Source organism: Alligator mississippiensis, chromosome 9 (genome assembly GCF_030867095.1).
Source record: "Alligator mississippiensis isolate rAllMis1 chromosome 9, rAllMis1, whole genome shotgun sequence".
NCBI classification, from domain to species: Eukaryota; Metazoa; Chordata; order Crocodylia; family Alligatoridae; genus Alligator; species Alligator mississippiensis.
Genome location: NC_081832.1, coordinates 40,239,199 through 40,267,077, shown reverse-complemented (window position 1 = coordinate 40,267,077; position 27,879 = coordinate 40,239,199). Strand labels below are relative to the sequence as shown.

The 27,879-nt window shown below is 51.2% G+C and overlaps 1 long non-coding RNA gene across 1 annotated transcript in view; it reads left to right on the top strand.

Annotated features, from left to right (window-relative positions):
- LOC132243384 (uncharacterized) overlaps positions 1-17,272 on the top strand; it is a 29,556-nt gene extending 12,284 nt beyond the window's left edge. The window contains exons 3-4 of the long non-coding RNA XR_009454925.1: positions 11,792-11,876; positions 15,036-17,272. This is a non-coding gene — a long non-coding RNA (uncharacterized LOC132243384). The remainder of the gene's footprint in view (positions 1-11,791; positions 11,877-15,035) is intronic.
- The last annotated feature ends 10,607 nt before the right edge of the window (positions 17,273-27,879 follow it).

Sequence of the window (27,879 nt, the reverse complement as noted above, 5' to 3'; positions counted from 1 at the left end):
AAGGTGGGGGGCACACAGCCCAGGAGGGCATGGGGGCATGTGCCCCGAGATCTTCCCAGCAGGGACTGGGCTGTGAGCAGCGGTGGTGCTGGAAGGAAGACCACAGCGGGTTTCCAACCACAGGAAAATTCACCATAGGCTGCCCAACCCCTGCTCCCAGCACCACCACCACCCACCCCAAGTGTGGCCCACGGCCCGAGCTGCAGTCCATCCTCCCCCACACAGATCTGGAGGCACACACTCGGGCAGGGGGCTGAGAGACTGCACTGGGCTCTTCCCAGAGGGGGCCAGGGGCTGCGCTGTGCTCAAGGCAGGTGGTGGCAGCACTGGGAACAGGGGTTGAGGGGGCTACGGTGAATTTTCAAGTGGTTGCAGCCTCCTGTAGCCCCACTCTCAGCACAGCCCCCGGCCCCCACTGGGAAGATCCAGGGCACACACCCTCATGCCCTCCCAGGCTGCATGCCCCATGCCATGTCCCCTGGATGAGCTGCTTGCTGCTCTGACCCCTGCCCAGCATCGGCTGTACAGGGTCTTCCCCTGCCTCAGCCCCACTCCTTAGCCTCACTACCATTTGGGGGTGGGGGAGGATGTGCAGATCAAGGGCCTAGCCGTGAGAGGGAGTGGGACTAAGGCTGGGGCCTCAATCTGCACCCCCCCCCCCCATGGCCCTTTTCCCTCCCCATAGACTTACCTGCTGGGTGGTGGGTGGGGAGGGGCGTAAATCTTGGGTTCCTTTATATTCCAAAAGTGATCTCCAACTTTAAAAGGCTGGGCTCCCTCCCAGCTCCTTGCAGGATGGAACTTTGCCAGCCTGCAGAGAGCTCTTTGTAACGGTGCAAAATCTGTGGGTTTCTCTGCTAAAATGAGAAATCCGTATTTTGTTCTGGTAAAGGGGAAATCTGTGTTCTCTGTTTTTCCATGGGGAAATACAAAACCCAGATCCTTGTTGATCACACCAAGGTGAGACTTGAGCTGAATCATCTCCAGCTAGGCCCAAGATTTGAATCTTCAAACTCTCTGTGAATGGATCTACATGTGCAGTTAATGTGCCTGAATGTTTCTGTGCAGTAAATTTCAGGCATGTTAAGCTTTGGCTGGGAACGCATCTACATGTGCACCCTAATGGGAGCAATCACTGTGCCCCAACTACAGCAGCCAGGGGGAGCTCTAGGCTATGATCACAGCAGGGGACATTCTCCTGAGAGCCAGTGGCCAGCATGCCTTGGATGCTCCTCGCCTTTCCTTCTGGTAGCAGCAGCCAGGGCACTGTGCCCACAAGGTGCTTGCTGACCACCTCCTACTCCAGCCCCCTCAGTAGTGCCCCTGGGCAGCCACCCATGGACCCCAGGCCCACAGTGCTACCCCAAAAACACGCATACTAGGATTACCATTTTTCCAGTTTCAAAGAAGATACCTGTTGGGGTGGGTGGGTTGGGAAGCAGTATGATTGTAGGGTGGGCAGTGATATGCTAGTTCCCTGCCCATCCCCATACTGTTGCCCCTCAGTCCCAGGCCACAGTCTCCCCAGCCCTGCTGCTACTGACCCACAGACCCCTGTTCCTGCCAGTACTCCTCACTCTGAACTCACAACCCCCCGGCACTACCAGTGCCCCTCACTCTTGACCCACAGCCTCCCTTCCCCCCAACCCTGCAGTGTCTCCTAGCTGCCCATTCTCATGAACAAGGGCACCAAACCTGGTGCTGCCAGCCTGGCCATGCATTCCCCCTGCCTCCAGCTGGAGGGACATGTGCCTCCTGCCACCCTGCTGCAGCCCCAGTGCCTGGGCAGCTTCCCCCAGCACTGACAGGCACCTGCTCCCCCTCACCCCCCCAAACATGCACCCATCCCATTCACACAACCCTGCCACACACATGCAGAGACTCACATGCCCCACACATTCCACTGGACAGTCCCCAAGCCCTGGTCCTCCAACCCCTGCTCCCCGTAGACTTACCTACATCCAGCTGCCAAGGCTGCATTTACCACCCTTCCTGGTTGCATACCAGCCACGTGTGTGTGTGCACACAAACACATCTGGCACCCTCTACCTCCAATCAACATTCCCCTACTCCCCTCCCCCCCAGCCTCAAGCAGCTCCTTGCTAGGAAAGCACTTGGATGCTGAGCAGACCAAAATCTTGGACATTTGTTCATATTTAAAAAAAAACAACACCTGGATGGAGATTGGAGGACCCAAATAAAGGACATGTTAGGGAAAATCCAGATGTATGGTAACTGTACACTATGGACAGTTTGCAAAAAACATTAAACTTTATTTCCCTCTACCACACAACAACTGACCACCCCCTTAAAAAAAACAAAAAAAAAACAGACTCCGTCCTGTCCTCCCCAACAACAGATTCCCTCCTTCCCCAACAGCACACTGCCTCCTTTCTAACAACGCACCCCTCCCTAGCCCCAATGCCCACCACCTCTTTACCATGGAAACTATTTACACTGGTGCATAGACAATTGTTGGGGGGGCAGGGGCATAGAATGGAGGCATCTACAGTACGGCTTGCAGGGAGAGGCGCCTAGCACCCTGGCCTCCGGTGACGCCAAGGGTGTGGACACAGTGGTGAGCCCAGTGGGCTGGGAGATGATCTGAGGGCAAGTGTTGACCAGCTCATTTGGCATGTACCCCATCCTCCTCCACAAGGTCGGGGCCAGCAGGGCCCACGTGTGGAGCTGGCCCAGCTGTGGCCTGCTTCTGCTCAGGGGCCTCATGGAAGCAGGGTGAGTGGTGGCCCAGGCAGAGGCCAGGCCACCTGGAGACCAGGCTCAGTTGAGGCAGGGCACCCTGACTGCTGTAGGTGTCACTGCACCTCCTCCCAAGCTCACTAGGGAGCTCAGCCCTGGGCTGCAGGTGGCTGCCAGGGATCAGGTGGGGCCAGGGCTGGAGGCTGGATGTCAGGTGGCACAAAGCTGGCTGTCAGGGCCAGGATGGTGTTGGCGAGCATAGCTGTCCTCCTCCACCACCACCTAGGTTACCATGGCACCCTGCCGGTCCTGGGCCTTGAACAGCCTCTCTAAGAGGGTGATGTGCCTGTCCTCAAGGGTGAAGTATACCCAGTCCATCTGCTGCTGTCTCTCCAGGTCCAAGGCTCGCTAGGCCTGAAAGTCTATGAGCCGCTTCTCCGCTACAGAGAGTAGTCAATCCAGCGGCAGAGTCTAGTCCTGGGTCTGGCACTGGCAGAGGCAGCTCAGGCGGAAGGGCACCGGTCAATGGTGACAGCATCCTTGCAGCCACATCTCCACTGGTGAATGATGGTTTTCCCCCATGTGCAGCTGTTGGATCTGCAGAGTAAGGGCAGAGTGGCTCTTTGTGAGAGTTTGCAACATTTCAGAAATAATATGCACTGTGCTGAGGGACTGTGAGTCCCCCAACCTTAGTTCAGGGGTCATGGGCACACAGGTGTGCCCATGCTGTGCCTTAAGGAAATGATCCTTTGGGCACAGAGGGAGACGATCCCGATGCGAGGAAAAAGAGGGAAAGGGGCCAGGAGGCTTCCTTGGCTGACCAGAGAAATCCAGGACAGCCTGCGGACTAAAAGGGGAGCATATAAAAAGTGGAAACGGGCAGAGATTACCAAAGAGGAATATACCTCCTCTGCTTGCACTTGTAGGGAGGCAGTTAGACGGGCCAAAGCTACCATGGAGCTGAGGATGGCATCCCAAGTAAAGGATAACAAAAAATTGTTTTTTAGATATATAGGGAGTAAAAGGAAGTCCCAGGGTGGAATAGGACCCCTACTTAATGGGCAGAAGCAATTGGTGTTGGACAGGGGGGACAAGGCTGAACTCCTCAATGAGTACTTTGCCTCAGTGTTCCTAAGTGAGGGGCAAACAAGTCTCTCACTGGGGTTGTAGAGAGGCAGCAGCAGGGCACCAGACTACCATGCGTAGACCCTGAGATGGTGCAGAGTCACTTGGAAGAACTGGATGCCTTTAAGTTGGCAGGCCTGGATGAGCTCCATCCGAGGGTACTGAAGGCACTGGCTGACGTCATTGCATAGCCACTGGCGGGAATATTTGAACATTCGTGGTGCGCGGGCCAGGTCCAGGAGGACCGGAAAAGGGCCAATGTGGTCCCCATTTTCAAGAAGGGGAGGAAGGAGGACCCAGGCAACTATAGGCCAGTCAGTCTCACCTCCATCCTAGGCAAAGTCTTCGAAAAAATTATCAAGGCTCACATTTGCAAGAGCCCGGCAGGACAGATTATGCTGAGGGGAAACCATCACAGGTTTGTAGCAGGTAGATCATGCCTGACTAATCTAGTCTCTTTTTATGACCAGGTTACAAAACACCTGGACGCAGGAGTAGGGGTTGATGTAGTATACTTAGACTTCAGGAAGGCCTTCGATACAGTATCCCACACCATACTGGTGAACAAGTTAAGAGGCTGTGACTTGGAAGACTACACAGTCCAGTGGGTGGTGAATTGGCTAAAGGGTAGCACCCAGAGAGTTGTAGTGGATGGGTCGGTATCGACCTGGAATGGTGTGGGCAGTGGGGTCCCGCAGGGCTTGGTCCTTGGACCGATACTCTTCAATATCTTCATCAGCGACTTGGACGAGGGAGTGAAATGTACTCTGTCCAAGTTTGCAGATGACACAAAACAGTGGGGAGAAGTGGACACGCTGGAGGGCAGGGAACAACTACAAGCAGACCTGGACAGGTTGGACATATGGGCGGAAAACAACAGAATGCAATTCAACAAGGAGAAATGCAAAGTGCTGCACCTAGGGAGGAAAAATGTCCAGCATACCTACTGCCTAGGGAATGACCTGCTGGGTGGAATGGAAGCGGAAAGGGATCTTGGAGTCCTAGTGGACTCCAAGATGAACATGAGTCGTCAGTGTGACGAAACCATCAGAAAAGCTAATGGCACTTTATCGTGTATCAGCAGATGCATGACGAACAGATCCAAGGAGGTGATACTTCCCCTCTATTGGGTGCTGGTCAGATCGCAGTTGGAATACTGCGTGCAGTTTTGGGCGCCACACTTCAAGAGGGATGTGGATAACCTGGAGAGGGTCCAGAGAAGCGCCACTCGTATGGTTAAGGGCTTGCAGGCCAAGCCCTATGAGGACAGACTGGGGCACCTGGACCTCTTCAGCCTCCGCAAGAGAAGGTTGAGAGGCGACCTTGTGGCTGCCTATAAGTTCATCATGGGGGCACAGAAGGGAATTGGTGAGGTTTTATTCACCAAGGCACCCCTGGGGGTTACAAGAAATAATGTCCACAAGCTAGTAGAGAGCAGATTTAGACTGGACGTTAGGAAGAACTTCTTCACAGTTCGAGTGGCCAAGGTCTGGAACGGGCTCCCAAGGGAGGTGGTGCTCTCCCCTACCCTGGGGGTCTTCAAGGGGAGGTTAGATAAGCATCTAGCTGGGGTCATTTGAACCCAGCACTCTTTCCTGCTGATGCAGGGGGTCGGACTCGATGATCTATTGAGGTCCCTTCCGACCCTAGCATCTATGATTCTAGGTGCCCAGGGATCATGCTAAGTTGGCTGGGCAGGCCCTTCTACAGGCAGGCTCTGGCCGAGCCCTCCATCCTTTTGCTGACATTGGGGTTAGGTGGGCCTCTTGCCATCTGCTGCGGGCAGCCTAACTTTCCTGTCCCCTACCCAGGGGAAACTTGGGCTGGCTCCTTCTGGCAGCTGCCACAGTGGCTTCAGACCAGCTCCCTCCTTGCAGGCCAGGCAGTTTGCTCCCAAGCTGTTGGGCCTGTGATGCCCAGGTTCTGAGGATGAGGGGCTCCTGCCTGGCTGGGATGTAGAGCTGGTGATGCTTCCCACACCCCACAACGGGCCTCTTCAGGGAGGTACCCTGGGCCAGGGCCCCCGCTGTGTGTGGACTGTGCCTCAAATGTGCCCCTGATGAGAGTCCCTTGGGAATGCCACGGCAAACTTTGAGTGCACTGAAGGGTGCTCGATCTGCTACTCCCTGCTGCTGCTGACTGATGTGGTTCCCCTGGCACAGCTGAGAACCTGGTGTGGGGCCTTGAGCTTCTACAGTGCCCCAGGCAAGCTTGTGCTTCTCTACAATGTGTGCCATCACCTGGAGGGGTATCTCTGCCTACGTTATGAATGCCTGACCCCCATAGCCAAGTAGGAGATTGCTGCTGCCATTCACAAGTTTCTCTGAATGTAACAGGCCCTGGCTGCCTAGTTGGGAGGGTGTGGGCTACTTAGTAAAGTCCTGAACTACCTCCCTGTGTGTTGGGGGTGGGGGGGTGGTGAATTCCGGTGGGCAAGCAGAGAAATCTGCCAGTAAGAGTGGAGGGAGGTGGCAACCTTCCCCCCATGCAGGGCCTCTGGCTGCAGGCATGCAGCCCAAGTGTGAGTGGATGAGCTGCTGCAGGCACAGGTAGCTGTGGTGCCCCCTTTTGCCCTAGCCCTTCTCTCTGTGGGGGGCTTACTGAGCAGGCATGGTAGACATTTCCAGCAGTCAGACTTGGTCCCTGGCTGTGGTGACGTGGTTTGTTTGCTTGCAGTATCCTGGGGCATGGAAGCACAGCATCTAGCCACCAGGGTAGTGGTCCCCTCTGGGGAATAGCTGGAGCTGCTCTGCTGGTGCCATCCTTGGCCTGTCCTCCTCAGGTAGGGCTTGCTGCCAGAGTTCGTGGGGCAGGTCATGGGTGACCGGTACCACCTGAGTCAGGAGGAGCACGTGCCTCCCCAGCAGCCAGTCAGCAACCGGGGGTGGGAGTCCCCCTGCTGCCAATCTCTCTGACCAGGAAGTGGCCGCGGCGCTCCTGGAAGTGCCAGTGGCACTTCATTCTGCACCCCCACTCCGCAGCTGGTGTTCGCAAGGGGGCACACCAGCACTGCCTGTTGCCTAAGCAGGGAGTGCTGCCTGCCAGGGGGTGCACCAGTGCTCTCAGGGGGTGAATATGCACCCCCATGAACCCTAAACATTGCCACTGGGGCAGGTGGTGGTCTGGGCTTCCTGAGCTGCCAGGTGAGGCCATGGCTGAGGAGCACAGCAGGACCTGGCACTGGTGACTTGAAGGCCCTCTCCCACTGAATCTTCCTCTTTTCTGGGTTGTGGTGTAATTTCTGGCAGCATGCCTATGCTGGAATACACATAGCAGGCCTTGCCAGGGTCCCTCAAGCCCAGGATCCCGTTCAGCTGCTGCATGAAGGGCTGCCCGCCAGCCCATACCCTGGACTGATGATTGATTGTGGTCCATGACTTGGACCCACTGGGCTCACAGGGCCTTGACTTTCATGTGGCATTGGCAGCTGGAGTGCTGGTGGCCATGCTCATGCATGTGCTCCAACATGGCCCCATAGATATGTGTTTACCCTGGTGGCCTAGCTAAGCTGCTGCTGGACCTCCACAATATTCCCAGATCATGATGAAATCCAGTCTCCTGCTTTGTCTTGGTGGGGCACTGTGCCCAGCTGTAGGCTGGAGCTGGCAGGGGCCCCAGGGGTCAGGCCAAGGGTCTGCAGACCAGGTTGGACAGCCAATGAGCTATCCCTGCCATGTGGCTGGAGAAACTGCCAGTCATGTGGCTCTGCCCCAAGCAAGAGTCTGTGCCCCTGCTAGTGTGGCTGACTGGGTGCAGTTTGCACCCAATGTCAGCATCTTCAAGTGCACTACTGCGCATTAGTTAAGGTGCCATTTTTCTAGTACCTGTATCTATCAGTATTAGAACACAGCACATTAGATTAATTTAATACATGGTAAATGTCATGCACATGTAGACAATGACACTACTTCATATTAAATTAGTCTAATGTACAGTAAAGCGTCTCATGCAGACGCATCAAGTGATACTGAGCTATTGACTGAATATCTGGCTGTTATGGTGTTACATTTAAGGTAAAAGGGAACTGATGCCTATTTATACCAGGGCAACTGGCTTTCTAGGGGCAGCTACTAGGATAAGACCAAGCCAGCCCAAAATGGAGTCCTCTTCTTATTCCCTTTACATGGTGAACTACAAGCCATTGTTTTTTATATCATCCCAGACACAACAATTCCTAGGATCCTGACTTTACTCATAAGCAACTTAAGGAGGACATGTTCAGGTCACTTCAGTTGCTTACACATGATATAAGGACAGGACCACACATGATCATTCATATATGTCACTATGCTAGGACAGATGCAGGCATTAGGGAGGTGTGAAATGGAAGCGTTCCATTTTGACCAGCGTTTCGACGGAACAGTGTTCCACTTTGACTCTTGTCCTGGGAGATTTGCTGTTTGCCTGGAGCTGAGATCTGAGATGTTATGGAAAGATTACTGAGACGCATCCAACCCTCTGACTACAACCCCATGCTGCTTATCCATGTGGGCAGCAGTGATGCTGCCAGGGGTGACCCTGAGCAGATCAAGAGTGACTACAGGGCTCTGGGTGCAAGGTGAAGGGGACGGGGACTCAGGTGGCATTTTCTTCAATCCTTCCAGTCAAGGGGAAGGGCCCAGGAAGGGAAAAAGCGAGAGGCCCTCAGTGGTGAAAGAACGGGTTAGGGACTATTTCGAAAAGCTGGATGTGTCCGAATCCATGGGGCAAGATGCAATGCATCCAAGAGTGCTGAGGCAGTTGGCTGCTGTGGTTATCTTTGAAAACTCATGGCAATCATGGGAGGTCCCAGATGATTGGAAAAGGGAAAATATAGTGCCCATCTTTAAGAAAGGGCAGAAGAAGGATCCAGGAAACTACAGACCAGTCAGCCTCACCTCAGTGCCCAGAAAAGTCACAGAACAGATCTTCAAGGGATCCATTTCTGAGCACTTAGAGGAGAAGAAAGTGATTAGGAACAGTCAGGATGGATTTACCAAGGCCAAGTCATGCCTGACCAACACGATTGCCTTCTATGACAAGATGACTGGCTTTGTGGATGTTGGGAAAGCAATGGATGTGATATACCAGGGGTGGGCCACCCCTGGCATGCGTGCCAGAGTGTGGCATGTGAAGGCATTTTGCTTGGCATGTGAGTCTCAGGGCAGATGGTGGAGGACCTACGTGGTGGATTAAAAATGGCTGTATCTTCAGGCTATAGCTAGCCAGGGAAAGAGGGAAAGGTTAGGAGTATCCATCACAGAGCTGGTTACTCTGCAATAAGCTAGAGGGCCAGAACCCTGCTTGGGAAGCACTAACCCTGCTGCAGCAGCAGGACCAGCAGCAGTAAGCTGCACTGAAGGCTAGTCTGCAAACCTACTCAGGAAACACCTGTGGCAACTCAGGGAGCCACATGACTAAATGGGGTGTGGCCCCTCATGTGGCTTCCAGCCAGATAAACCCAGGGCCTGAACCAGAGCATCCTGTCTGGCCCTAGAGACTGCAGTGGAAGGAGCTCCAGAGCAGGAAGAGCCAGGAGAGCTCCTAGCTGGTTCTGGTGCTACTGTGGAGGAGGAAAAGGGAATGCTGCTATCTTGCAGAAGAATGTGAGCCAGGATAGGGGGAGGTTTGGTTGTACAGACATGTAGTCACTGTTTATATTTGGACCCAGAGTAGGTTAGTTGGTGCTATAGGCAGAGGGCTTATTCTTGTGTTATGGTCTACTGGTGATTGGTGGAAGGGACTAAGGGGCAGTTTTGGAGGTCCCATTAGTGTCTAGGAAGCATGTGACTGCTTAGAGTCCTACTAAGGGTCAGGCTCAAGGTTCAGGCTGGGGTCACATGGCCCAGAGCCCTGAGGAGGGTGGAGACAGGGGCCAGGGGCCCAGCACCCAGGAAAAGTGGTGATAGGGTCCAGGGGCCCAGCAAAAACCAAAGCAGACTCAGTGCCTGAGAGAGACTGAGATGGGGCCAGGGGCCTAAAGCCCCTCTTGGACTTTAGGCCCCTGGCTCTGGTTCTGCCTCTCTGGATAAGTCGGATCTTGATAGGATGAGACTAGGCCTGGAGCCCAGAAGCCAGGTCCAACATGGTAGATCTGAGCAAAGCAGCCCAGCAAGAGAAAGAAGGTGGAGGCCAAGTGGACTGAGGTCCCAACAAGGGAGACTGATTGGGCAGACAACATCTACAAGGCATGGGCATAGTGTAAGGGTTGGTTGGAGCCATGTAATTAGCCCTTAAGGCTTATAGGTGCCCTGGGGTATGTACAGGATAAGAGTGCCCATGCAACCTAAAGGCCAGATTGAGGTCAGCAGAGTCCAGGAGGGACCTGTTAGCTATTGGACAGATTAAGACTCACTGTAGAACCCTTAGGTAGCCTCCTTTTCAATCCAATAAGTACATCAAGGCATGGTAGGTAAGAGGGTATCCTAGAGGCATAGCAGGGCATGAATTATGGGGTCTACAGGTGGTATTACAGCTGCCCCTGGATCACAATCCAGTCACAGTTAGATATTAGGACATTTTTTTTTTTTTTTTACCAGGAGGGTAGTAAAGCACTGACTACCCAGAGAGCTTGTGGAATCTCTATTCTTGGAGGTTTTTAAGACCTAGCTAGAAAAAGCCTTGACTGGGATGATCTAGTTGGGGATGGTACTGCTTTGGGCAGGGGGTTGGTCTAGACGACCTCCTGAGGCCCCTTCCACCCCTAATTTTCTATAGTTTAATGATCCTATTAAATGTTTTCCCAAGTTAATATATGTATTCCACCTGAGCCATTCAATCTCTCTATCACCTTCCCTGAACTATGTGCTTCTTTGGGAGAAAAGGTGCTGTGTACCCTGGGAGTCTCCAGAGCTCAATAATATTACCTACAAAGGAGCAAGCCCTGCCCGTATGGGGCATATGGAAAGGCCAAGCAGTTTTATCCTAGGTTGCTGAGGGGTGGTCTGTCCTCTATGCCCTTGCACAGGAGCATGAGCCAGCTCAGGTTGCAAGTGCAGTGTCAATGAACAGAAGTAGCTAAAAGACTCCAATATTTCATCATGTGGTACATATGCACTTGTAATAGCATCTGGACTGACTGAGACATCACAAGTAACCAGTTACTGGTGGGTGAGTAACTTTTTGGGGCAGTAGGGCTGGCATACAATGTCTGATGTTTGCACATATTTTGTTGTCACACTGTTTTGAATTATTTGCCACAGTGGCACTGCAGGACAGTTCTGCATCCAGGACAGCCATGATGCATGGAGCAGCACCAATTGCTGCTATGCCAATTGTGGTTGTTCCATCAGCTGCCACTACAGTAGTGTCTACTTTTGAGCCCCTCCCCAGCAAAAGCAGTGCCTGGGGCTCCTACCCTGGTTATCTCCCCTCAGTTATGTTACTGTTCTTGCATCTGAGTCTTTATTAATAAAACCCACTTCTGGAAGCAAGTTTACTGAGAAATAGGAGCAATATTCCTGCAACAAGGTAAGTGTGGATGCATTCCTGTCTGGAATCAGCTCTTCTGGCCCTGGCAGTGCTCTCACAAGTATTCTGTTCTGCTTTGTCAGCTACCTGGGTTGGTTTTACTGTAACTGGTGTGTCCTCTACTGTACTGAGGTCATCTTGCTCAGATGCCCTCTCTTTCTGTTTGAATGCTGGCACACAGCTGTATGTACTCCTGTAACACGGAGCCAAAGACTCCTATTACTAAAATGTGGAAGGCACAACAGGGTGGCCTGCCTGTGTAGATAGGCAGGCAGTGGGGACAAGGCTAGCTGCACAACAATAAGCTGGAGGAATAAGGCAGACTTTCAGGCAGCCATAAGACAAAGGCAAGCAGCAAAGCTAAATTGCAGCTGGACATTTGGCATAAAGCGGAATACCTGTGTAGGAAGGACTAATGGGACCCTGGGAGCTATCTGATCCAAGAAGGCAGGGCTCTGGGGTATATAAATCCAGTGCCTGGAGAAAAGTGGTCAGTCAAACAGGGTGTGTGTTGCAGGGAACAGAATTCCCAGGAAAGAACAGCTGCAGGAGGTACCCTGGCAGGCACCAAAGCACCTTGAGAGGAGAGATGAAAGCCCAAGGTAAGGAGGGATGGTTAACCATTTGTTTTACCCAGAGTGGGGAGGGCTTTTGTTTTAAAGTGATTACTTGGCTCTTTTGTTCTATCTTTTACCAATGGACTAGGTGTGGAGGGAAGGGATGCAGAGAAGATCACAAGGGCACTAGGTGTTGAGCCCTGCCAGGGCATTGGCACAAGGCACAGGTAGCTGAGGCTAAGAGGGCCAAAGCCTGAGACAGAAAGGAGCAGGAGAGGCGGTCTGAGGCCAAGAAGTCCAGGGCCCCCAACTAGGTCCAGGGGAGGCCCAGAGCCCGAGAAAGGCAAGAAAAGGGCTGGAGCCCAAAAGCCTAGATCTGGCATGATGGACCTAGGTTGAGAGCAAAACAGCCAGAGAAAAGGGGTCAAAGTCAGGAAGGCCAAAGCCTGAACAAAGGGTTTGAGGGCCAAGTAGTGTAGTGGGGCTGGGTGGCACCTCAGAAGTGATATCACATACCAGGGTGGCCAAAATCTGGAACCAACTTTCCAGGGAAATGGTCCTCACCCTACCTTGGGCAAATTCAAGAGGAGGTTGGCTGATCACCTGTCTGGGGTCTTGCGAACCCAGCATTCATTCCTGCCTGTGGCAGGGGGTCAGGCTAGATGATCTGTTCAGGTCCCTCCTGACCCTAGCTACTGTGAAACTGAAACCATCTGTGAGACATGGGCATGGCTATGGGGGTGGATGAAGGGCATGAATATAGCCCCTAAGGTGCCTGATATCTTAAGGCACCAATAGGGCCAGAAGGGATGCAACAGATTTGATGAAGGCAAATTTGCAGTGGACTAGACTCACACTGGGCCCTCAGGCAGGCTCCTAGCCCTCTTTTGAACAAAATCAAGGCATGGCAGATGAGCAATAGGGAAGGGCATCCTGAAGGATCAGAGTGAGCAGGAGCCACATGTCCACCGGGGCATACCACTGTGCCACTGGGCATGAGTCTTATCACAGCACCTTTGTGGCTCTGGCTTTTAGTGAGCCAGTGTACCTGGAAGCTAATACTATTTACATAGGAGGCATGCCGTATGCTTTCATGTGTTCTGGTGGTGAAATCCATTATTTTCTTGCCCTTTGGGGAGTGAAGCTTGTCAGGGACTACCTGAGCAACAATCAGCAGAAGGTCTAGAACTCTAAGCAGCTATGAGACCCACTGGAAAAGAAGGAACTCTCGGGCTCAATTTTGTGCTGCAGCAAAAGGAAGATGCTCTGGCAGGTTTAAGGAAATGTAATGGATGATAATAATAATACTTTGGGAGACCTCACAGCCTTCATAGCTACTAGAAGGAACTGGATCAAGTGACCATCATTGAACCCCAACTTTGTACAAAATATTGCAGTCCTCCCTATCACTATTGCCCAGAGTACCAGGTAAGAGGTTGTTCTGGATAGACAGATCTCATTGACCCATTACACCCCATGAAAACATAATGCTAGCACCTCAAGATTGCTCCTTCATTAGGGAAGATCCACCCTACAAAGGGGGCTTCTTCTAGACAATATTAGCTATGTTAGAATGAAGCTACACAGTGGGATTTAAACAAATTATTATGCATATGCTTAAGGAACCACTATATATGACTAGTCTCCTTGTTTTGCCCTACTTCTTGGCATATTCAAAGTAGCAGCTACATTAGAGAATGTAAGAGGTCTGTATTGCCTGTTTTTTCCAAAGTATACAATCCCCATAACCCTTGGGGAAAACTGGCCAGCAATCCCATTCTGCCCATGCCACTTAGTACTCATTGTTTGGTTAAAGACCAGTAGCACCATGGAGATTAAAAAGGAAATAATTTCATGGCAGACACATTTTATAGTAGGATAGATTTAGTGAAGAAAAAATATGACTTTTACCCATAGTTTAATGAATAAATTTTTAGCTAACTTGAGATTAACTAGAGATTTTATAAAATAATGTGTCCAACTTGGAATACAGCGATGGTACAGAATGCATAGGAATGTTAATGAGATGCAAAGATTTATTTGGATGATGGCTTTTATTGGAGTAACTGCACAGTTGAGATTAGTTAGTCAAGCTTTTGAATGCAAGATATTCTTCTTCAGGTCTGAGGAGAAAAACAAGTACAGTGATAGTTAAAAAAAAAAAAAAAAAAAAAGCAACCCCCCCCCCCTTTCCTCAAAAAGTTGGTACAGTTGTGAAATGTCAGGGGGAACAGAAATTCCCAGGAGGAAAAGACAAACAATTAGGAGAAAAAAAAGGCTTTCACTCCTCAAACCTGATGAAGAATGTCTTGTATTTGAAAGTTGACCTAACTATCCCAAAGGTGCAGTTTGTCTAATAGATATCGCCTTAAAGAAGTCCTTGCCTCTCTCAATTCCTACACCATCACGGCTCCAACATCACTCTAACACTGTCAGAAAAGAAGATGATTACTAGGAAATCAAAGCTTATTAAAAGGGAGGAGGGTAATATCACCTTTGGGTATAGGGCAAATTCAGGAATTGGGTAGGCTTATAATGTGCCATAAAACCAGTATCAGTCCCTGGTTCCTATCATCTAGCCTGCATACTTTCCCGAAAAAAACAAGTGCTGTGGAATTCTGTTTACTTTGCAGTATGTTTTGTGCTGATCCAGAAGGTCCTAAAATGGTGAATTTAAGACCAACATTCTATTTTGGCACACTTATTGCATGTCAGAACCATACCTACATAAGGCCCCACTGCAGTCATTTTGCATTAGTGGAAGGCCCTGATATTGTTATCCTGCATCAAGGCAAAGCCTCAGTGTAGTCATACCACTTCTGCGCAAAGCCCTGTCATAGTCAAGGCACACACTAGTGCAAGTGCTGCTGTAATCATGGCAGACTGGTGCAAAGCTGTACAGGAATCCCACTGCATCAATACAAGACTCAGGTACAGTTAGTAATGAGCAAGCTGCCCTGATGCTAGCAAGGGCTTGCATACTTGTGCAGCATATTCACACTGAGGGTTTGCCTACTGCAGTGTGCCTAACAGAGTCTTCTGTGCCTGAACCTAGTGTGGGCCATAGCTGCCATAGTCAGGGTTAACCAGGAAACTTCTCTCTAAATGTGTTTGACTGGAAACACGCTTACTACACTTTGTGCAGAACTGACATTTTCCACAGAACAATGCTGATTTTGCTGAAATATTTTTATTTTCCATCAGGAAAATGCAAATGAAATACGTGAGTTTGGACTGGGTTTATATTAACCTCTCAGCCACCGGAGTACAGTCTTCAGAGCTGAACTTGGGAAGCCTCATGCCTCCATTTTCTCCTCAAAGCTGGGCTCTAATGGAAGTCTCCTGAGCATGACAGGAGGTGACACAATGTTTTTGAATTTTCTGTTATGCTAAGTCTTGATATTTGGACTTTTCATCTCCATTTGGGACAAAAACAGGTGTTGAAATATCAGAATTGCCCATGGGAGAGAGACTGAGCTTTTTAATTGGTGCTACTCACTTATATCCTAAACACACAGCCCCTGACATGTCTGCCTGCCCACGCATACATCTCTGGTAGATGGCAGGAAAGCTGTGCTAAAAGCACAAAACTCTCATGAGAAGTGTATACTTTCTTCAAGCATAAAGAAAAGCTGCTTTGAAACAAGCCCATTTTGATTCTGCCACAGGCCCGTTTTCAAGTGTAAACCTCCATATTTACTTGCTATAGCCTTGACTGGTGAGGGTTATCCTTTCCCTTCCATGCTGCAATAGGTGAAGGAGCTGTAGTTCTCCCATTCATTTTGCACAGCTCACTCCTTCCACCTGTACTCCTTTCCCTCACAATCTTTCCTCAGCACTGCAGCCATCTTTGGGTCCCTCCCCTCCTTGCTGTTTTCTCCCCACTGGCTGCTTGTTCTAAAGCCCCTCCTCGTGGGCAACTGGTGCATCCTGACTCAGGTGGGGCATTTGCTCCCCCCCGCCCCTTCCCCAGTGGCCAGTCAGTGACCAGTCACTTGTGCTGACCAGGAATTTGCAGTGGCTCTTCTCCTGGCACCCCACTCCCTGACTGGCGCTCTCAGGGAGGGGCACCAGTGCTCCAGCCTGCCCCACTGCCCGTTACTTAAGCGGGGAACGTTCGCTGTCAGGGGGTGCACCAGCACTCTCAAGGGAGGCACGTGCACCCCCTATTCATTGCCACTGCCCCTCCCTATGCTGTCTTCTCCTTTGGCTGCAGAGGGTCTGTGACAATGAGGGAGTGGGAAGAATGCCCATTGCCTCTGCAAGCCCTGGTAGGTTCCTGTCCATGTGGTAGCAGGTAGAGCAGCCCTATAGGATCCTGAGTCTCAGCATCGTCTTTAGGGTGGGGCCTCTTTCCCATCCCATCAAGAAGTTGCTTATGTCTCTGACTCCTCCCCAGCTCCTTGGTACCTGCTGTGTTACACACCACTGCAAGGAAACTGCATGTAACCGGGCCTTGCTTGCCTCACTGAAGTTACAGCAAAGGATTTTTTGAAGCCAAAGCAAATAAATTATTCCATTTAATTTGGGGGCATCAATACTAGAATGCTGCCTCTCTAAGCACCAGCTGTGTTTGGCTCCATGCCAACTTAGGCCATTTGTGTAGAGTTCCACCTGATCTCAGGACTAGGCCTAGGGGCCTAGGACTCTAAGTTCATCTGGTGTCTTCTTGGTATGGGATATATCCCATGGGGTATGGGATATATGGCAGCAAGAACTGTGAGACACAATCTGTCTGCTGCTAGTTTCCTTTCTCTCAAAATTCTTTCCAGCTGCATAAGCAGACATCATGCCATATGTGAGATGCAGCCACCTCTGAGAAGGAGTTTGACAACTGTCCTAAGCTTGGAACAGCAAGCAAAGAAGAATGCCAACTCCAATAGTGTTAGACTGAAAGTAGCTTGGTAACAACTCTCACAAAATAAGTCTCTATTTGCCTTCTTGGGACAAAGCTGTGGGTAAACCTGGGTCCTCACTACTAGTCTTCCACACACTGTCGAACCAAATTATTCTATGCCCACTCCGCTAAATATCTAGGCACTCACTGGTTTATCTATTTCAAGCTGATCTTACTGCTCATTAAGTTCAGAGACACTTTAAATTCTGTAACCAGCCTTATCTCTTGAGTAGCCCGTGCTGGTACTGTGAAAGCATGGGGTGGAGGAGTGGTTCAGTCCATCTGGCCCACCTTGTCCCCTGAGGCAGGCAAGATGCATCTGCAGAACACATTCCAAACCCACTGATAGAAGTGAACAAAACTGTTGTTTCAACAAAAAGTGCAAATTCACTCTTTAAAATATCCCAAAATTCATGTTCTTCCACAATTAAAACAAAAGAGGGAGAGCAAGAGCATGCGTGATCAGTTGGGTAATATTTTATTGATATATTTACAATTTTAAAACAATTTGGAAGTCTCTATCATCATAATGAAATAAATTCTAAATAGCTATATGTTTTGATGTTTGCTTTTGGTTTTCTTATCATAGAACAATTACAGCTCCCCCTGATTCCTTACTAACTAGGATGTGGAGACAGCTACCCCGGCAGCCACAGCTTCTGCCAGCAGGTCTCATCCTATCTGGCAGCTGGGCACAATGGATGTGTGATGGGGGGATGTGGGGTGTGTGGGGGGGTGGGAAGAGGATGCGGGGGGATGCAGGTAGGTGAGCATGGAGGGATGTTGTGTGGGATGTGTGTGCGCAGGTGCAAGGGGACTGTGTGGAGGGAGCTACTCAGAGAGGTGGGTCCCATACCTGTCACAGGGTGCAGCCCCCTCTCACAGCACATGGACTTCCCCCCTTGCAGGGCCCCAGCCCCCCCACCCCAGAGGGCCCACAGCCCCCTTGCAGGGCCTCAACCCCCCACTGCAGGGCCCCAGCCCCCCCTACAGGGCCCATAGCTCATCCCCACAGCAGCAACAACCATGGGGTACTCAGCGCCCACTGCTGTTGGAGCCCCCTCCCTGCAGTGTGGCATGGCCCCAATCACCTTGGAGCTGATGCCGCCAGTGCCACTTGTTGTGGGTATGGCCTGGCAGGCAGGGACAGAGTGTGTGTGTGTGTGTGTTCATAGAATGAGTCCCACACACACCCCCTACCATACACATGCACCCCCCCCACACACACACTGCCATACATGCAGACCCCCCATACCCACACCCCCTCTCACACTCCAGCCACCCTTCCCACACACACAGATCCCCACAAACCCTATAACCACCCACACCCCACATATCCACACACACACCCATGTGATTCGTCAACCCACACACCCACAGCCCGTCACAAACCTATACCCCCCCGCACAATATACAAGCATAAGACTTTATTTTAAGCTATTCATCTTCATGTACACTACACAAACACATGTAAACTAGGGCAAAAATATTTTTTGAAATCAAATTAATGAATGTTTTAGATGTTTGCTTTTTAGAATATAATTTGGTATTTTTCTGGTTCTGAAATGTCAAAATCTCTTGCTGAAAGGAGTACTTCCAGGGGCAAGGGGAGGGACTTCTGGTACAAAGGTCAGCAGTTAGGGGGCAGGACTTCTGGTTCCAGATGGTGACCAGGGGGTGGGTCACCTGTCAAAGGGTGGGGCTACCAATGCAGCCCTCAACATCTTGCCAAAACTTGGTAAGCGGCCCTCCACCTGAAATAATTGCCTGCCCCTGGTATAGACCCTGGACTTTAGAAAAGCAGACTTTGACTTCTTCAGGGAACTCATGGGCAGGATCCCCTGAGAAACCAGGCTGAGAGGTAGAGAGGAGTCCAGAAGAGCTGGCTGTACTTTAAAGAAGCCTTACTGAGAGTGCAGGAAAAAGACCATCCTGATGCGCACAAAGCCTAGCAAGTATGGCAGAAGACCAGCTTGGGAACTCTTGTGTAAATTAAATCACAAAAAGGAAGCTTATATAAAGTGGAAACTTGGACAAACAGCTAGGGAGGAGTATAAAAGCATTGCTTGGGCATGCAGGGATTATGTCAAGAAGGTCAAAGTGCAACTGGAGTTGCAGATAGCGAGGGACATGAAGGGTAGCAAGAAGGGTTTCTATGAGTATGTAAGTAACAAGAGGATCAGGGAATGTGTGGGTCCCTTACTGAATGTGGGAGGCGAAGCAGTAACAAAGGATGTAGAAAAGGCTGAAGTACTCAATGCCTCTTTCACCTTAGTCTTCACAGGCAAAGCCAGCTCCTCGACTACTGAGCCAGTTTCACTGTAGTGCTCAGTGGAATCAGCGAGTTTCAGCGGGAAGGTGGGGAAAAAATAGTGGTGGCAGCAAGTGTGGTGAGTGGCAGCGACGGGTTGCGGGGGTGGTAACTGAGTAGCAGCAAGTGGGGAGGCAGGCATGAGCTTGCAGGGGTGGGGAGAAGACAGGCGCAGCTGGTGGACTCAGACTGGTGGGGCGGTAAAGCGTCCTGCAGGATTAGGGGCAGTTTTGCATCTGGCTAGGACTGGGGTGGGGTTTGCGGCCAGCCGGGCACGTAGCAGGGAGGCTGCAAACCACCCCCCACTCCTGGCCAGCTGTAAACCACTCCCACTCCTGGCCGGCTGCATACATCCACCCCGCCCCTGTGGGATGCTCCACCACCCCACCAGTCTGAGTTCACTAGCTGAAGCAGCGGCAATGGCAAGGAGTGTGAGGCCTGTACCAGTGCCCAGGGCCAGGGCTAGTGGGGGTCTGCAGCCAGGGTGGGGCAACAGGAGTGCAGGGCCTGAGACCAGGGCCAGCAGGGGCCCATGCCCAGAGTGGGGCAGCAGGAGTGCCGGTGCCCAGACTGGCACATGGGGCTGGAGTGGCCAGCGGGTGGGTGGGGAGAGGTGGCGGCAGTTAAAAGCAGTCAGTGGGAGAGATGAGCATCAGCACTGGGCCTGTGTCAGTGCCTAGGGCCAGGGCCGGCAGGGTTCCAGGGCAGGGTAGCAGGAGTGCAGGTCCAGGCTGGCACATGGGACTGGAGTGCCCAGTGCGCTAGTGGGGAGAGGTGGTGGCGGTAACCAATTATCTATATTTACATTCATTTCTATAGGCAAATGGGTTTCACTTAGCGTAGTTTTGCTTAACGCTTGTTTTTTCTGGAACCAATTAAGAGCATTAAGCAGGGGTTGCCTGAATTGGGACAAAAGAAATCTCATGAGGTTCAACAAGGAAAAGTGCAAAGTCCTGCACTTAGGCTGTAAGAATCATATGCACCATCATGGGCAACTGGTGTCTCCTGAGTTGGGGGGCGGGGGGCACTTGCCCCCCCGACTGGACAGTCAGCAACCAGGGGCCCCTACAGCAGCTGATCCTGCCGACCCACAATGGGCAGCAGAGCACCGCTGGCACTTCTGGATGTGCCACTGGCACTTCTGGGTTGGCAGGATCGGCCGCCGTGGGGGAACCACTTATTCTGACACACTCCCTGGCCGGCAGTCTCAGTGGGGGCACCAGTGCTCTCGCCTGCCCCCCCCCCCCCAGGAATGCTGCCTGACAGGGGATGCACCAGTGCTCTCAGGAGGTGCACAGGCACCCCTGTGCACCACCTCTACATTGCCACTGTACACCAGTACAGGCTGGGGGCTGACTGGCTGGGCAGCACCTCCGCAGAAAAGGACCTGGGGGTTACAGTGGACAATAAGCTGAATACAAGCCAGCAGTATTCCCTTGTTGCCAAGAAGGCTAACTGCATATTGGGCTGCACTGGTAGGTGTGTTGTCAGAAGGGCAAGGGAAGTAATTATTCCCCTCTATTCAGTTACTGGTGAAGCCACATCTGGAGTACTGTGTTCAGTTTTGGGCCCTCCACTACAGAACGGAAGTGGACAAATTGGAGAGAGTCCAATGGAGGACAACAAAAATGGTTTGAGGGCTGGGGCACATGACTTATCAAGAGAGACTGAGGAAATTGGTCTTATTTAGTCTAGAGAAGGGGGATTTAATAGCAGGCTTCAGCTACCTGAAGGGGGTTTGAAAGAGGATGGAGCTAGGCTGTTCTTAGTGGTGACAGAGGACAGAACAAGGAGCAATGGTCTCAAGTTGCAGCAAGGGAAGTTTAGGTTAGATATTAGGAACAAGTTTCTCACTAGGAGGGTAGTAAAACACTAGAACAGGTTACCCAGAGAAGTGGTAGAAGCTCCGTCCTTGGAGGTTTTTAAGACCCAGCTAGACAAAGCCTTGCCTGGGATGATAAAAGTTGGGGATGGTCCTGCTTCAAATAGATGGCCTCTTGAGGTCCCTTCCAACCCTAATTTTCAATGATTCTAACCCCACCCTAACACACCTGGTGTCTGTGAGCCCTGCCCTTCTTCCATGTGGCCTTCCCATGCCTAGGCACATCATGCTACACCTGATGTTCCTCACACCACCCCTGGAGCTTTCACTAGGGTATAGATAGGTATATGCAGACAGGTTTTTCCTGTGGAGTAGCATTTTGAAAGTTTCTTGGGTAGCCTGCTTCTATGCTGGATCTGAAATGTGCAACTTAGATATAACAAGGGAGGAATGGCCATCAGATGGCACAGTGAACAAAGGTGCAAGCCCTGTATCTAATGCCACCTGCTGCCCACCAGCCTCATAGGGCAGTCCATCCTATCAGCCAGCCCCCTCCACCCCAGAGCTTGTCTCCCCCCTGCCACACATGGCAAGGGGCCGTTTAACCCAGAGAATAGGCAGGTCATTGGAACAGGGGCTCTGTCCAAACCAGGGTTGGGGAGGTGTCTCTGCAGTAGATCCTGGTGGGTGGCATGGTCTGGCATCAAGGCTGGGAGAGAGGCAAGCTCCCAACCCTATGCTCAGGTAGCCTGTGGCGAGCAGTCACACAGTGTTGCTGGGCAGCTCTCCTCCTACTCACTGTGCAGCTGCTGCTGTCACTTCACCTCAGCAAACGAACAGCGCCAGGTAGCCCCACTGGCACAGTGAAATGTGCAATGTGTCAGGACTGATAAGGCTCCAGTTTACAGAATAGTGGGGCCCAGATCCCAGCTACATAGGGGGCATCACCCCTTACTGTCAGCATAGCTCCCACTCAAGCAGCAAGGGTAACAAAGTGGAAAATAGAAGATCACCGAGGCTTGCTGAGCTGGAAATAAAGTCTCTACCTCCCTGCTCCATGGAAAGCCTCTTCCTACAGCCCTCAAGCAGCACTGAGGTGAAGGCAGCCACAGACATTGTTAGAACAAGAATGACAGCCAAGCCTGGCCCATGTGAACAGCAGAGCTGGACAGGGTAGAAAGGTATGCCTAGGTGTCTATGCAGTCACTCCACGGGATAGTTCTGAGAGTCATGCACAGTCCCACCCTCCCTGGCTTGCAGGAGTAAGCATTGCATGTGTTGTTAGTGTGTGTTTTCTGTGTGTGGCATACAACGCAAATATATGAAATCATGCCAGGGGTTCAAGTAGCAGGTGCCAGTGCTCACAGAACCATTGAACCAGGGCTACATCCTCCCCTGAAGCACAGGCTGTCTCCAACAGCGTACCAAGTTCATGGGTAAGCCTACACAGGCATCAGAACATCTGTATGTGTGTGGCTGTATATATACATGGGATATGCTTAAGTATGTACTGCATACACCTTTGGCCCCACTGCAGTCCACTTTGCCCTTGGGGAGTAGAATCCAGCATGTCCAATTTATTAATGCTTCCTTGTTGGCAGGTTGCTCTTGACACCACTTTGCTGAAGTGATAGCATTTTCTCTTAGCTTAGTGGACTCCTTTATTTTGAAATCACTGTTATTTAGGGGCACCTATACACAAACAGAAAGGCTGCTCCAATGCACTGTAATTATAGCGCAATGGAGCAGACTCAATTAATTGAGTCTACAGGAGCGTGGTAATCACCATGTGCCAGCAGAATCCAGAGTCTCATGTATCAGTGTGCCCACACTGAAAAATGGTGGCAGGGGCATTGTAACTAAAGCTCAGTCAACGAGTTTTGTTAAAGTATCCTCACTGTCATTTTTCCATGTGGGGACACTGATACATGAGATGCTCCAGGTGCTTTAAATACAGTGGCTTTCAGAGCTGCTGTAATTAAAGCGCCCCCGACACACACTTCCAGAACATGTATATAAATGCCCTAGAATTCTTTATGGGTCTTCAGCCTCTGCCCACTGTGGTGGATTCAACTTCACCAGATGGGGAAACTGAGGCACTCAGAGGTGACTGGGCTGATGTAAGACCACAAAGCTAGTCACTACCAGACCCAGGAACAGAACCTAGGGGTTCTGCCTCCCAGACCCTCTGCTTAGCTCATTGGCATCCACGGGAGCTCCCAGAACCCCAGCAGGACAGGGACAAAGACAGGTTTTTCCACTAACCCCAGCACTCCCTGCTCACCCTTCACTCCCTGCCTGCCCTTTATGAGGCTGTGCTGGCTTCCTTGCCCTACACAGCAGAGTGCAAGGGTGGGGGTAGGGGTGTGGGGGGGCTTGTCAGGTTCTCTCTCCCTGTGAAGGCAGCAGCCCCTGCTGGAAACGCTCAGTGACATTTCAAAGCTCTGCAGAAATGTCGTCTTCTTAGGTGAGAAAGAAAATCCAAGTCATTAAGAAGCTGACTTTACAAGTCTGAAATGCTAAGTTTGTGCTGCATGTTCACTGAGTTCAAAGGCCTCTGTCTGCCTGCAAAGGTAGCTGGCTTACCTTGAGCCACCAGTCCTTTATTCTACAGCTACTCAGTGCCACCATAAGCAAAGCAGCTACCAGTGACTGGCTGACCTTAAATAAGGAACCTGTCAAATTCCACCTGGCAGACTCCTCAGCCTTTGATTCAGCTGCTCTCACAGAGGAAGCTGCTCACAGGGACCAAATCCCCCTGTTCCTTATTTCAGGACATTTCCTTCTTTTTGTTGCTTTCATTAAAAACCTATAATAACCTGTAGCAGGAGTGTGGATTTTACAGTAGACAGCAGTGACCAATTGATAGCCTGGTAAGGAGCGCGGTCTCTGCAAATCTCTGCCAGCTGCCCTCACAAGTGCTGACCATGCAGATAAGGTGTCCACCTTTTCAAAATGGAAAGGCGGGACACATGCTCACCTCTTCCCCACTTCCTTCCTTCCTGCCATGGCCGGAGGAGAGCTGAGCAGAGTGTGGTGGATTGCGGGTTGCCCACTGTGGGCTTGGGACTCCCCACACTGCTGCCTTTCCCCTGGGAGCGCCATGCTGGCCGTACACCCCCTGCCTGCACAGAAGTGGGGGGCACAACTACATACCACCCCTGCCCCCGCTGCTGCTGGGCAGGCAGGGTGGGGGATCCCCGAGGGAAAGGCAGCAGGGTGGGGGATCGCTGAGCTTGCAGGGGACAGCCCGCATCCACCCCCTCCTCATACATAAATATGGGGGGGCACATACTTCCCATGCCCCCCAGGGTTGTGTGCAGTGATGAGGAGCCATCACCTCCCCCCACCCTCCGTGGCCTCTGGATGAGCTGTCTGAGGCTCTGTCCAACTACATGCTAGGGCTGTGCCACATGGGGCTGTGCAGAGCTGCTGAGAGCACAGCCCTGGCTCTCCCCTGTCTAACACCACCTGGCTGGGCTGCTGCTTCAAAACTCAAAACATTTTGAAACTTTTGAAACGTTTTGACTGGCCTTGTTTCACTTTGATGCTGTTTTGAAGGCCTCTGTTTCATTTTGATTTTGCTATTTCAAGCTCAAAACAAGTTGAAACAGCATCGAAACAAAACAGATGGTGACATTTTGCACAGCCCTACTACATGCCCCAGTCCCCATACAGCACCCTACTGGGCAGCATCCCCAGCCTCAGCTCCTTCACCTCTCCCTCCTTCACCATGGGAGCCTAAATCTGCACCCCCCCTCCCCATGCCTTCTCTGCCCCACAGACTTACCTGCAAGGAGCTGCTCTCCATTCCACCCGACTGTATTCCTGGCCACGTGCATGTGTACTGGTGTGCACATGCACGTGGCACCCCCTGTATCCTGCTCCTGGCAGCCCCAAGCAGCCCCTTGCAAGCTGGAACACTGCCAGCTTGCAAGAAGAAACTCAGATCCCTGCACAATACTGTGAATCCAGAACAAATGTTGTCCCGAAGTCATGCAGCCCAGGACCAGACTTGAAGTTCCCATTCTGAGGCTGTCCTGCCCAATAGGGATGGGTGGTCACCCTACATGCAGCACAGTTCAAACCCCCTCCACTTGTTCCTTTCCTCAGCTCTGTTGGCACTTCACAGTCCCAACCTTCCCCTTGCTATCTCAGCCTCAGGTCTCTTTAACACAGACGTTACCAGTTATGCTGAGCCATATCACATTATGCAGTACTCTTGTAGTGCAGACAAATAATAAGTAAGGATGCAGCTGAGATCTCCAAACTCACTGCATCAGTGACTTTATTGGAGCTGACGGCTTAAATACAAAATGGCAAGAGCCCAACGGCTCTCCCTCCCTGGTCCCCGTCAGAAAAGTGGTAGCTTAGCAAGATGTCATGAGTTCAGAAAGACCCCAGAGCTTCTCTCTCAAATGATTCTGGCTCATGAACATCCATGGCATGTCCCTAGGCCTGGGCTGTCATGACTTTATGACTGATCAGAATCAGAGCAACGCACTACGTGCTCAAACATTGAGAAGGTTGAGGGAGAGGGCTTTTGATTCATCTTGGAATGGGCTGTGTGAAGGAGAAAATAATGGGGGACAGAGGCAGCTTTTAGAAACACAGGCTCCTTGAGCAGCATACAAAAATCTTTCAGCAAACAGTGTCACTTACCTCCAGGATATGAACCTCACTCAGCATCCTTTAAAAGCAGGTTGAGCTCTTCATTTAATGGGCTTATTTTATCTTGGTTGTGCTGTGCATCCTGTACTGAATTACCCACTATAGTTTTGCCCACATCCAACAGCAGATATGTTGACATGCTCCTTGTTTGCCAGGAGTATGTATACTGCACATCTGCCACAAGCAATGCAGTGTTACCAGTATCCCATGCAAGATACTTAAGGGGAGGGGCTGATACTCAAGCACTGCTATGCCCACTGCAGTTTTGCTTTCATTCTTTGGCCCACTCTCCATGACAAGGCTCCAGGCTGTGTGGTGTGATCATACCTCTCCAGCTCTATTCTGCACCCCTGACCCTGCCTCAGACATCCCACTACACGAGCTGCATGCTTTCTTGTGCTGACTTCATCCAGTCCCTCCCCATTCAGTCCAGCTGTTGAGAGAGGTGCCTTAGCTGAGAATAATTGAGGCCTTTGGGATTCAGATGAGCAATGTATAGAGAGAGATGAAATTTTATGGGACAGCTCAGTATTAGGTATGCTACTGTCAGAAATGGCTTAATTTATAACTCTCGGCTTCTCTGGACCTGTCACTTTAACATAGACCTGGTGTCCTGTCATGGCAGCATCAAAGTGGAAGCCTCTCAAAGTGCTGTCTAAGCTCCAGAGTGTCGGACTGCTCTCACAATGGCACATCCATGCTGCACACCCACTTGCGGTGCCATTACAGGGCGGGTGATCAGAACTAAGGTTTCAAATCCCCCAAGCACTCCACAGAGGCATAGACCCCTCCCAGGCTGTCCAAGCCAGAGTGTGCCTTGCACTGTGACAGATAATTCAAAAGTGAACATTTACCACATGCTAGTGCACCCCCAAGGCTGGGATAACCCAGCACTTCCCTGTGCCACCTACACAGAAAGTGTGATCACTGATCAGACTAGGCAGCAGGGCTGGGACAGGCACTTCAAGAGTACTTAATGGGGATACCTGCATACTCAGTGTGGGCTTGTGAGAACACCAGTGAGGAGGGATGGGTGAGCAGTAATAACAGGATTCATAGATTATAGAGTCAGAAGGGACCCAATGGATCATCGTGTCCGACCCCCTGCCCCTGGCAGGAAAGAGGACTGAGGTCAGATGACCCCAGCCAGGTGATTGTTAAGCCTCCTCTTGAAGACCTCCAAGTTAGGTGACAGCACCACCTCTCTTGGAAGCCCATTCCAGACTGGCCACCCTTATTGTAAAAAATGTCTTCCTAATGTCTAACCTAAATCTACTCTCCACTAGTTTGCACCCATTATTCCTAGTTACTCCCTGGGGTACTCTGGTAAACAGCACATCCCCAATTCCCTGCTGTCCTCCCCTGATAAATTTATAGGCGGCCACAAGGTCACCCCTCAGCCGTCTATTGTATAGGCTGAAGAGATCCAGATCTCTCAACCTCTCCTCGTAGGGTCTTTCACGGAGACCACTAATCATGCAGGTGGCCCTCCTCTGAACCCTTTTCAGATCCTCCGTGTCCCTCTTGAAGTGCAGTACCTAAAACTGGACACAGTACTCCAACTGTGGCCTGACTAGTGCTGCATAGAGGGGGAGCAGCACCTCCCTCGATCTGTTGGTCATGCATCTGCTAATGCATGACAAGGTGTGATTAGCTTTGTTGCTGGCCTCGTTGCACTGCTGGCTCATGTTCATCTTGGAGTCAGCTATGACTCCAAGATCTCTCTCAGCCTCTGAGCTGCTGAGGAGGACATGTGCTGGTATGGATGGGCAAGCAACAATGGGGCAGAAATACAGCAAATGGGGAGTTGATGTAGGCTGATGGAGGAATTGGCCTGCTCTGATAGGAGGATGGGAGGATTGACATGAATTGAAGTGCAACTTGTTGCAATGGTAAGATCTTGAGCTTTCAGTGAAGAAAGGGTGGACATGCAGCATAGGGTGGGAGTGCAGTGACAGGTCATGCCCTATAGTGATAGGGTGTGGATGTTTTTAGGTGATGAGCATGCAGTGAAAAGTGAAGGGGCATGTAGTGATGGATGATGCATGTGCAGAGATGGATGTTCAGTGGTTCATTCCTTAATGAATGGGCAGAGACAGGGGATGGATGTACAGTGAGCAAACACTGCCCCTATATCCAAGTATCCCCTCTGTTTCAGACCTTACAGGCAAGGGCTGTCCCAGAGGGCTCCTGCTTCTGCCCTAGAAGGCTGGGGCCTTCTGGAGAAACAAAGGGTTGTGTGGCTTTTTCTCCATATCCCTTCATACTTCATTAGTGAGAGAAGCAAGGCTCCTTCCCAGCCCTTGCCTTCTCCCGCTTCTGTCAATAGGCTGGTGCTGTCCAGCAG